The sequence below is a fragment of the Juglans regia genome, chromosome 3, assembly GCF_001411555.2.
Source record: "Juglans regia cultivar Chandler chromosome 3, Walnut 2.0, whole genome shotgun sequence".
Lineage (NCBI taxonomy): Eukaryota > Viridiplantae > Streptophyta > Magnoliopsida > Fagales > Juglandaceae > Juglans > Juglans regia.
Window position 1 is genome coordinate 15,492,171 of NC_049903.1, and position 12,923 is coordinate 15,505,093.

The 12,923-nt window shown below is 39.8% G+C and overlaps 1 pseudogene; it reads right to left on the bottom strand.

The window, feature by feature from the left end:
• Positions 1-350: 350 nt before the first annotated feature.
• LOC118347984 lies at positions 351-12,587 on the bottom strand (annotated as a pseudogene).
• Positions 12,588-12,923: the final 336 nt, after the last annotated feature.

The following is a 12,923-nucleotide window of genomic DNA, read 5'->3' on the forward strand; positions in this document are numbered from 1 at the left end:
AATATTTTTCAAAGACTTCCTTTTTAAAATCTCATAATTAATTAATTAGCAATTGAGTCTCGCTCATGTATTCATATATAACCAAATTATAAACAAACGGATCCAAAATATAATTCATATAAATAATTATGAGAAAGATTTGAACATGATCTGTGAAAATTAACCAGAAAAATTTACAATCCAGTGTGTGCGTGCGTGTGGTATCCATATATAGCCGTTAGCTGTGCATATTAAATGGAAGATCAATAGGTGAAAATAGGTAGAGAAAAAGGCGTTATCGCCGAGTACATGCAATCTTTAATTTAGAGATCATATAGATCTCTAAATATCACCACTAATCACCAAGATTATTAAAGAGTCGGAATGCTTTGTTCATTCCTAAAGAAATTAGTAGGATCGATCATAGTCTTCACATGAACCAACCTGTTAAAGTTCCTCTTGAAATATTTTTTCCGATGTCAAGGCCCCTATAATTCATATATGCAGCTCTTGGAGATTTCGAAACATAGGCAGCCATGTAACTGTACAGCCTCCTTATCCAACTTATATGCCGCTCAGATGCTGCAATTCCTTCATCTTCCCAATAGACCAAGTATTGCATTTTGTAGATATTACCAGCTCTATGGGGGAAAGGAATTGCAGACTCCGAAATTTCACTCATTTTCTGCCCATAAGGAGTGAAGATCAATAATGCTGTTTCTGCCTCTTTCTCATAAAATCTCTCCCAAATCCCTTCCAAGCCAACTTCGGGAATAGGTTCCATCACATAGTCAGATTTTGCTTTGAAAAAGGGTCTTATTAGAGGAGTCCTGTTTAGTAGAACATCAAGGGATTCTCCCCTTGGAAATCCTCCAAAGTATAGGACTGATTCAATCCAGCTCATTTCAGTGCAATCTTCTCTTACCAAACCCAGTTCAGGGAAGCTCTCTTGCATCAATGAAAGGAGATTATCTGATAGGTCCCTTGATAATGCTAAATATGATACTCAAGAATTGTCCTCTTCGGGTGAGGATGAACCACCTTTACTGGGATAATTTTTCTGCTGCCTTCATTGATAACTTTCGGCTGCTTAAATAGCAGACCAAGCTTACACACTGAAACAGAACACTAAAACAGATCTTGCGGAAACAGAGGAACAACCTAAGCCACTACCAGTAGCCGACGCCTAATAAAAGGGAAATGACTCACGTATTTAACTGAATAAAATGCAGCAGCAATTAATCATAAAACAGAAGATAAAATAGAAGATAACATAGAGCCGAAATATCTCTAACAACTATGACCCAGTCCATGCACGTATGCACGTCGTTTCTGCGCATTACGTCCCGCGTCGAACGCTACGTCTCGCGCATTACGTCCCGCGCACTTCGTCCCTCTACGTCCTGCGCATTACGTCCCGTGCTACGCGCACTACGTCCGCTTGCGTCGATTTTGTTCATCTAACCTCCTCCCAAATATTTGGGATTTGGTTTGAGTCCTCTAGCTGAACGCCGTGGTGTATCAATACTTCCCCCACTGGGTGGACGCTTGTCCGCAAGGTCCACATTTGGAAATTGCTCCATCAATGATTGAGCTCTCTCCCACGTGGCTTTTTCAGCTGGCAAGTTTTTCCATTGAACCAAGTGTTCTTCTTCAAACTTTTTGCCTTGTTTGACCCAGCGGGTATCCAGGATGCGTTGCGGCTCAAGTATGATCGTTCCTTCATTATCTATAGGCGGTAACTCTGTAGAAGGCGGTGTATGTTCGCCTAGAAATTTCTTTAAGAGGGAAATGTGAAAAACTGGATGAATGTGGGCTTCGGTTGGCAACTGCAGCTTGTAAGCAACGGCCCCTATTTTTTGTAGCACCCGATACGGCCCATAAAACTTACTGGCAAGCTTTTGGTGGGCACGTTTAAAAACTGTCTGTTGTCGATAGGGATGCAGCTTCAAGAATACCATGTCACCGACTTCAAAAGTGACATCCCTCCTCTTATGATCAGCGGTTTGTTTCATACGATTGATGGAGGTTTCTAGATGAGTTTTGAGTTGCTTTAATAGCTCATCTCTGTTTTTCAGCTGCTCATCAATTTCGTGGATGGAAGAGTGACCAGTAGGATAAAGTGGAATTGTGGGAAGTGGCCGTCCGTATAAAGCTTGAAACGGCGTCATCCTTGTTGAGGCATGATACGTTGTATTATACCATAACTCAGCCCAAGGTAGATAGGCACTCCATTTGCGCGGCCATTGATGTACAAAGCACCTAAGATATTGCTCTACACAGCGGTTAACGACTTCCGTTTGTTCGTCGGTTTGCGGATGATAAGCGGAGCTAAGCTGTAATTTTGTGCCTGACATGTGAAAAAATTCCTGCCAAAACCTGCTAATGAAAACTGGGTCACGATCACTAATGATCGATTTTGGCAAGCCATGCAGCTTGATAACTCCTTCCACAAATTTTTCAGCCACACCTTTAGCCGTAAATGGATGAGCTAAAGTTAGGAAGTGTGCAGCTTTGCTTAACCTGTCCACTACCACCAGTATAGTATCTTTGCCGTTGGACTTGGGTAATCCTTCAATGAAGTCAAGAGTGATATCATCCCAAACTTGGCAAGGAATGGGCAACGGTTGGAGAAGTCCCGCAGGTGAGAGTGTCTCGGTTTTCATCCTCTGGCATACTTCACAGTGCTTAACATATTCGGTTACAACTTGATACATTTTCGGCCAGTAAAATTGATTTGCCAAGCGTTTGAAAGTCCGCAAGACGCCTGAATGCCCTCCGATCTTTGTGTCATGAGCCTCGTGTAGCAACTGCTTCCGTAATTCTCCTTGGGAAGGAATGAGTACCCTGCCTTTGAAGAAAAGTAACCCCTGGCGTTGTGTATAGGGCCCTTCGTTTTGATTCTAGGTCACTTGCGTGATTGCCTGGATGTATGGGTCTCCTTTGTACGCCTTCCGAATTTCATCCCATATAGTTACGGTGGGTAAATGGATGTGGTTGAGGACTGGACTGTTGGGCTTGCGTGAAAGGGCGTCTGCAGCAGAATTTTCACGACCTGGGCGATAGGTGATTTCATACTCGTAGCCTAGCAATTTGGCTACCCATTTTTGCTGCTCTGGTGTTGCCAAATGTTGTTCCAGAAAATACTTTAAGCTGCGTTGGTCGGTTTGGATGAAGAATTTCCTCCCCAATAAATATGGTCGCCATGTGCGTATCGCCTCCACAATAGCAAGCATTTCTTTGGCGTAGGTGGACCATGATTTTTTTGTAACTCCCAGTGCACGGCTCATGAAGGCAATGGGTTTGCCTTGTTGCGTTAAGACTGCGCCTATTACTTCCTCTGCCGCGTCCGTTTCTATAGTGAAGGGCTCATTAAAATTTGGCATGGCCAAAACAGGGGTGGTAGTCATCGCACGTTTAAGATTGACGAAGGCTCCTTCGGCTTCCTCGCTCCATATATACTGCCCTTTCTTGAGGAGGTTGGTGAGGGGTCGAGCGATGATGCCATAGCTTCGAACAAATTTTCTGTAATATCCTGTCAAGCCTAAAAACCCACGCAATTCAGAAATATTAGTTGGTGTAGGCCATGCTACCATGGCAGCAATTTTCTGATTATCGACCTTCACTCCTTGAGGCGTAACAATGTGTCCCAAATACTCTAGCTCCTGTTGGCCGAATACACATTTGCTGGCCTTAGCAAAAAATTGTTGTTGCCTCAAAATCTCCAAGGATTGTTTTACATGCGTCACATGCTTTTCCCAAGTAGAGCTATATATGAGAATATCATCGAAGAAGACTAAAATAAACTTTCGAAGATAAGGTCGAAATATAGAGTTCATAATGGCTTGGAACGTAGAGGGTGCATTACATAGACCAAACGGCATTACTAAATATTCATAATGACCGTTGTGAGAACGAAATGCAGTTTTGAGAATGTCGGGAGGATTTACTCTTACTTGGTGATATCCGGCCCTTAGGTCGAGCTTGGTAAAGTATGAAGCGCCATGTAATTCGTCTAACATGTCGTCTACCGTCGGAATGGGAAATCGATCCTTAATGGTGGCGGCATTGAGTGCGCGGTAGTCCGTGCAAAATCGCCAACTACCATCTTTTTTCTTGACCAATAATACGGGGGACGAGAACGGACTGGTACTTGGACGAATAAGGCCGGAATTCAGCATCTCCTGCACTTGTTTTTCGATTTCCTCCTTCTGAAAATGTGCATATCGATACGGTCTTACATTGATTGGCTCGGTCCCTTCCTTGAGCGTAATGCAATGCTCAACCTCACGCACTGGTGGCAGACTTGAGGGGTCATGGAATACGTCCTCATAGTCTTTAAGGATCCTCTGCATTTCTTGTTGCTTAACATCAACTGGCGCAGCAGGTGAGGCTTTGCTCAAAGTTGGCTGAATGTATATCGCAAATAGAGCATGGCCTTGGCGGAGCTCTTTCGATATTTCAGTCGGTGTTGCCTCCTGGATTGCTCGCACGTCTACACCTTGCAATCTGCGGTCTTGGTTTTGCCAAGTAAAGTCCATGGTCAATTTCCTCCAATCACAGACCACTGATCCGAGCATTTCAAGCCATTGCACACCAAGTACAAGATCTAAACCTGTTAATGGCAGAGAAAAAAGGGTGAGATAAAACTCGGTACCCTGTAGCTCCACTCGTACCTGATCGTAACGCCCTTGACATTTTAATTTTTCTCCATTGGCCACCCGGACAGAAAATTCTTCCGTGGGTACTACTGGTAATTTGAGCATGTTCGCCAAACGCTCACTGATGAAGTTGTGCGTCGAGCCGCTGTCCACCAGAACCACCACTTCGTGAGGACCCATTCTCGCTGTTATGCGCATGGTTTTGGGACCCGACCAACCTGTTAAAGCATGCAACGTGATCTCGGGTTCTTGTTCAGGTTCTTGTACTTCCCCTGTTTCTCCACCTTGGTCTTCCTCCAATGTTTGCTGATCAGTAATATCTTCGCATATGACATTATCCGTATGCCCCTCCAAGAGCAGTAACTGTGGTTTTTGACATTTATGCCCAGCGGTGAAGCGTTGATTGCAATTGAAACAGAGACCTTGAGCTCTTCTCTTTTGCATTTCTTCCCATGTTAAACGTCGGATTGGAGTTGCAGGATTAGCAGGGGCTACACGCGTGGTTGGTGGAAAGACTGGCGGAGCTCTTGTGAGTGGTGATCGCACAAACCGTTGCTGGCGTGCAAGCTGTTCGTCCCGCATTCGTGCCAAATTAATGGCCTCCTTGAGGGATTGCGGCTTAAACATCCTTATCCCATCAGAAATCTCCGCCTTCAAGCCCCCCATGAATGTCCCTATTAAAGCTTTTTGCGTCCATCCACGTACCTTATTGCCTAGCTTCTCAAACTCCCGTTGATAGTCTCGCAATGTTCCCGTTTGCCTGATCCGTGAGAGAGCTTCATCAAAGTCTTCGCATCCCGACGGCCCGAAGCGAGCCCATAATTCCTCTTCGAATTTTTCCCAAGATATCACATTTCCTTCTTCACGTAACGTCCTACGAAGCCACTGCCACCATTGGTTGGCTTCCCCTTCAAGGTGGTACGCAGCCATGGGAACTTTTTGGTTCTCTGCCGTATTCTGATATTCAAAAAATTGTTCCACCCGATTGAACCACTCCGTTGGATCGTCTCCAGAGAAGCGTGGAAACTCTAACTTGGCTGATTTGGACGAGACGATCATCCGTCCGCCATCTGGGTTTTCGTGGTGGTGATTGCCCGGGTTTGAGGTATCCGGGTTAGTGAGCAATACATTGGAAAGTCGATTGAGGGTTTCCTCCATTCTCTGTAAACCCTCTTGCACAACGCCCAATCCATACTCCAAGTGCTCAATACGCTCCTTGTTGGTTCCCATGCTTAACCTGGCTCTGAGGCCAATGATAGGTCCCTTGATAATGTCAAATATGATACTCAAGAATTGTCCTCTTCGGGTGAGGATGAACCACCTTTACTGGGATAATTTTTCTGCTGCCTTCATTGATAACTTTCGGCTGCTTAAATAGCAGACCAAGCTTACACACTGAAACAGAACACTAAAACAGATCTTGCGGAAACAGAGGAACAACCTAAGCCACTACCAGTAGCCGACGCCTAATAAAAGGGAAATGACTCATGTATTTAACTGAATAAAATGCAGCAGCAATTAATCATAAAACAGAAGATAAAACAGAAGATAACATAGAGCCGAAATATCTCTAACGACTATGACCCAGTCCATGCACGTATGCACGTTGTTTCTGCACATTACGTCTCGCGTCGAACGCTACGTCTCGCGCATTACGTCCTGCTCACTTCGTCCCGCTACGTCCCGCGCATTACGTCCCGCGCTACGCCCACTACGTTCGCTTGCGTCGATTTTGTTCGTCTAACCTCCTCCCAAATATTTGGGATTTGGTTTGAGTCCTCTAGCTGAATGCCGTGGTGTATCATTATCTATCCCTCCGAGATACAAGGAACTAAATGAAGCTTGTATTGTCCTCCTCCCTTCTTGGCTAGAATTGGCACCAGTTAACACAACGCGACTGAATAGATCTTCATGAACTTTGTCTGCAACATGTTGCCACCGATAAACAAGCTTGGTTGCATTTTGTTCCAAGTTCCTATTAACTGTGAATACAGTCACAGTTGATGGAACATGAACCAGCTTGATTTTCCATGCAACAAGGATTCTACCCTTGACATCAATCATTTGTGCGTCAATAATATTATCTGTAGCAAGGCCATATTTGCATCTACACTGATTGATCAAAGATTTATCATATCGATTATGAGAAATGGAACATCAGATACATAAGAAAGGCCCTCATAATCATGACCACCGCTTCTAACTCTGATTTGCAGGCCATGCTTTTGGGAACAATTAATGGCTGCTTGAATTTGGGTGACATGCAATGGCATAACAATGACTAGACGTTTCGGGTTGGCAGGTGTTGAGAATCTAGGATTTTGTATGGAGAATTCCAATACAGATGAATAAGAGGAATTGGTGGGGGTGTAAATGACTTTAGAAATTGAGGAGGTACTGGAGTTTCCAGCATGAAGGGTCAGGCATTGAAGGAAGTCTTCATTAGTGTGAGCCGAAGTTGCTCATACATATGAGAAAAAAGTAAAAACAAATGCAAGCATTGATGTCCTAAGAAACTTCATTCTTGTCTGTGTTTCTGCGCTAGAAATTGGATGCGAGCTTCATTATTTATTGTGTTATGAGGAGGATCCGCTGCTTTTTTTTTTTTTTTTTTGTCGCATACGTTATGTCTTCAGTTTTTTTTGACATAAAAGGAAAATTAAGAGAAAGATAAGAAACTTGTTAGCAACTTCTTTGGAGCTTATTGTCACTCGGCACTGGAAATCAAGCACCAACTTTCACCTCTCCATTTCTTTCTTTTTCTCTTTTCCTCTGTTTTCCATTGCTGTCCTTTTTCTTTTTTTTTTTTAATGGAGGGCGAAACCTCCCAATACTATATAGAACCCCTCACTTTTGACGGAGGAAAACCATCATACACCATTCAAAAAGTAAAAACTATCTTTTCCTGCCTACACTGTTCCAAGCCTATACAGTATTCCAAGAAACTAGCCAAAAACTATACAATAACTATCGCCTGCTTCTAACGTAAGCTGTGCACAGTATATCCAATCTTACTAAGCCTCTCGTCAACCTTGGAAGCTGCGACCATTCCAAGCAGGTTAAGGACTCGCTGCTTGTTTAAGACTTGGAAATTTAATGTACGTACGTGAACGTTACGGCGGTAACATCTTTTGCATGTTGTATTTTCTAAGGTTAGTTTGCAGGCCATTCCAACCTTCCAGATTGGAGAGATGAATCGCCACAAGAAATTAAATAGATCGGAACAGAGAAAATTCGAAGGTTGCGTCTGCAAGTTGTAAAGTCCAAATCCCATGGCAACTTGACGTACAATATTGAACTTTGACCATGCAACTTGTCACTTTTCTTCATCAAATTTCTTTGGTGTAAATTTTGGACCACATTCATACATATATATATATAAATAAATATATATATATGCATATATACATATATTCATGATATGGATATACACCCAGACACGCATATATATGCCGCGTGTAGATATAATATCAATAATATTCACTATAAAAAAATTACTTATTTATGGTTAGCTATTTCTTACGAAAGTAACTATTAATTTCTGCTAAAATGAGTTTATTTTTATAGTAAATAGTCATTCTTGTTGAAAATAATCCGTTACAAATGCTTGTTTTGATTCTACTAAAGGACTTTATTAATTCTAAAGTAGTTCTCGTACGGCCTTTTCTTTAAGGCCTCTTTTGTTTTCGCAGATGAGATGAATTGAGATTAAAGTTAAAATTTGAATAAAATATTATTAGAATATATTTTTTTAATATTATTTTTGTTTTGAGATTTGAAAAAGTTGAATTGATATTTTATTGTGTAGAAATTTGAGAAAGTTGTAATATTTAGATTAAATAAGTTGAGAGGAGTTGTAAAAACGAACAAGGCCCAAGTTACTACAACAAATAAGGTCTTCTGGAACGAAAAGTTTAATCCCAAAAGACTGGCATTTCGTTCCAAAATATTTTTTGGGATGAAAAAAAACTGTCCCAAGTTCGTCCCTATAAAACCGACCCCAAAGTTATTTTGGGATGAAAATCACAAATTCGTCACAAAAAATATCTTTTGGGACGAAATTAAGTTAGATCGTTCGATAGCGTTCAAACGGATTTTTTTTCTAGGACAAATTAAATTCGTCTCGAAAATCCGTTCGAATGTTAGAAATAACGTTCGAACAATGAGGAACGGTTCGAATGGGTATTTCATGACCGTTTGACCAAATACACATGAAGAAACGTTCGAATAAAAAAATTGATGATTGAACGCAAATAGTGAATTAGTTATACTAAAGAGTTCGAATGGCGAGAAATGTTTTACCATTCGAACTCTAAATTTCAATGTTCGAACGTTTGATGACAGTTCAAACAGTTATTATTTTCTTGGACAATACTTAAAACCGAATAGATATTTAGATTTCAAAAATACATTACAAGTTGTTCAAAATAAATAATAATAATCTAATAAGTTAGAACTAAATAAATAAAATACTAATAATACTAATAAATTTATCAGTACGTGATATATAATTGTTCAATATGCAAAAACACTTCTAATGAAATTTAATTGTTTGGAGGCCTGAATTGTTGCATAAGCATCTAGATTTGAAGCTGCATTTGCCTTTGTTGTTCTTGCATTAGGAGTTGCAGCTCTCTTTGTTGATCTTCTTGTTATTTTATGCGCATCTTCATGTCTGCTTGTTTCGTCAATTGAGTCTCTAACTCCTGCTATTTTACTATCAATTCTTCGATCCTAGAATTTGCATTCTCTTACGCAATGGCAGTAGTTCTTGACGTTGATGAAGAGCCTGAAAGCTTTACACAGCGACCCAAACCCCTCAAGTAGCCCGAACGTTGACCCAGAACTTGTGTAGAAATTTCAACATCACCTGTTGATAAATTATGATCTAATGCAACTTTAGCACGGAGGGCAACCATTTTATCCTACACACAACATATAAAATTAATATTGACACAATAATTTAAATATGGTTAATTAAAAGAAATTAGAATACTTACATAATTCTCACGAGCATTGGGATGAGTCCACTCTCTATTACTATTAGTATGTGATGCATCATATAATTTTGTTAGATGAAAATTGGTGTTTGACTCTTTCTACAAGAGATATTGTTAAGATATAAAGTCTATATTAAAAACAAACTACATAGAATAAAAAAAAATAAAAAAAAGCACATTACGAATTTCTGAGAGAGGCAATGGAAAGATCTTGAGCCTGCATGATGATGAATCTTTAACTTTGATCTATTCATTTTGTTTATAGAACTTCACGCCTGCATAGAAGTTGCAAAAGTTAACAAGTGAAAAATTACAAATATGACATAAAGAATTCATTTAATTTACTTTATATGATGAATCCTCAAACATGTCGCAAAGTTTTCTCCATTCTTCAGGTCGGACATCCTGAAAAGGATGCTGGCGTGCATCTTCCTTGTTCTCGTACTTCTTGTAATGCTCGTGACATCTCGCCTTATACTTGCAGATTGCATTACACATCAGCTCTTCGACAGTCCTACACTCCTATCTCCGACCAAAATTTAGTTCGAAGTCATCATTGAAAAAGTATATACACAAAGATATTATCATTTAGAATATTAAATAATATCAATAAAAATTTATTATTTAAATATTACGTACCAAACAATGCTTCTTTATAAGCTCTTTTACATCTTGCGGGACTTTATGCCATGAACTCATAGCCAAAGGTGCATAAGTCTGTGTAAGAGCACCCACATGCAAAGCAAGCCAAGCTGCTTATTGTCCCTCGCCTCCGGTATGTTCGTTAGGAACGTTAACCTTAATCTTACCTATTTTACGATATTTTTCCAACGTCACACCTCTAGTAGTGCCTCGTCCGTGACGAGATTGTACTGTTATCTCTATAAAATAATATTAGTTATTTACCTTGTATCAATTATCATATATCTTAATGAAAAAAATGAGTATTAGCTATTTACCTTTTTCCATAGAGTCAGTCTCTAATGGTGAGTCAGACGGAGAGCTAGAAACAGGTAGAGATGGGATGCGAACTTCCTTCCTCTTTGGTGGCATAATTGCGAGATACTGTATAATGTGAACATAAAACCGATCATTCAACTGTATTAGTTTCATCTATAGATTCACTCTCATCATCTGTAGATAGTTTAGATGAGTCAACACTTTGATCAACTATCGCCTCAACTATTTCAGCCTCAGTATCTTACCTATGTAATGGGATCATCTCATACTGGCTCAAATCCACAAATAAGTTAAAGGTAGGCTAACTCTCTTGATATGCTTTTTGAATAGAGGGATCATCTTCTTCTTAATCTTGTCCCTCCACCTCAAGGATAACGTCATAAATATTTCTAGGAGAAAACTTTTGTACTACTTGCCATTGATTTCCTAACTGAGGATCGTCTAAATAGAATACTTGAGATGCTTGGAAAGCCAAAATAAAATGATCATCTTCATACCATATTTTTGATGTATTAATACTTAGAAAATATTCATCCTGGCATTTTCCCCTTCGAGGATTACTTAAATCCCACCAATCACACTTAAATATATAAATCACAAGCTCCCCCACATATCTCATTCAAATTATATCTATGATAACTCCATAGAAATCAACATTATCTCTATCATGATTCCCTTCAACAAGGACACCATTATTTTGTATTTTCCTATAAAGTTCTCGATCAATTGTGTGATATCTACTTCCTCGAGAAATACATGCAGAATATTATGCATTGCGTTATAGGGTCCATGTGCCAGTGCATATAGTTCATCTGATATATCGTTCGGATTACTCGCATGCATTTGTACAACTTGCATATTAAATAAAGTATAAACACTCAACTGTTAACAACCCTCTCTATTTAAAATATGTTAGTGCAAAATTACATTTGTATTAATGTCATTACCCGTTGTTCGAACCATTTCAGGAACTCCTGTTCATGTCTCTGGTCTATATCATTTACTCTCAATTCTTTTAGCACATTAATATGATCACTGAAATTAAAAATTACCAACAATAATTATATTCGTATAATTGTTTAATAAGTAAATTCAATGATTAATTAATAATTAATTTGAACTTACTTCAAGTGGCTCTCTATCTCTGGGCAATTATTTAGCACGTACCACTGAGCTTTCTCAAACTCCCTTTCACACAAATTATAACCACGCTGAGCACCAAGTGGACGTACTTGTTGGGAAAATACAGAAAATCCGATCCGTTGTCTTGCTTTGTCAACATCAAAGTTTCTTTATGGCCGATCAAATGTTGTGTCAACGCCGTGGAAGTATTTGGAATAGAATGTATGCCACTCATCATTAATATATGTATATGCAATTTGAACTTTTGGACGGGCTTATTACCCACTGTGCATTTGAACTTTTCAAGAAATTGCTCAATGGGATACATCCATCTATACTGGATTGGTCCTGTAAGTCGAGCCTCACGTGGCAAATAAACGGCTAAGTGAACCATGATGTCGAAGAATGACGGTGGGTAAATACTTTCCAACTTACATAATATAACTGTAATTTCTCGTTCCATACGTTCCAAAGCTTCTACATTCAACGTTCTAGTACATAAATCTTTAAAAAATGCACCCAGCTCAATTAACGCAACCCGCACATATCTAGTCAAGAACCCACGGATACCAACAGGCAAGATACGTTGTAAAAATACATGACAATCATGGCTTCTTAGTCCAGTAATTTTCCAATCATTTGTTCCCACACACCTTGTTAAATTCGAGGCATAACCGTCCGGTAATTTAATCTTCTGTAACCACTCACAAAATGTAGCCCTTTCGTTCCTTGACAATGTATACCACTCAATTGGCATGTAAACAGACGAATTCCTTTGTTGCAAGTGCATTTCAGGTCTTATTCCCAACCGCTTTAGATCTTTCCGTGAGTTTATATTATCCTTCGTTTTACCTTCAATTGACATCAATGTTCCTAACACGGACTCGCATATATTTTTTTCAATATACATAACATTGAAACTATGCCGCAATTTTAACGTCGACTAGGAGGGGAGTTCAAAAAATATACTTTTTTTGGGTCGAATTCAACTCATTCGCACTTCGTTTTCTCTTACGTTATTTTTTACCAAAATCATTACTTCCGACATTCACAAAGTGTGCAATAACATCTTCGCCAGACAATAATGGTGGAGGGTGCCCCCATTGAACAGTGCCATCAAACATCCTACCATTTCCACGCTATCTATGGTCACCAGGTAAAAATGGACGATGACCCATGAAGCATAATTTCCTCCCATACG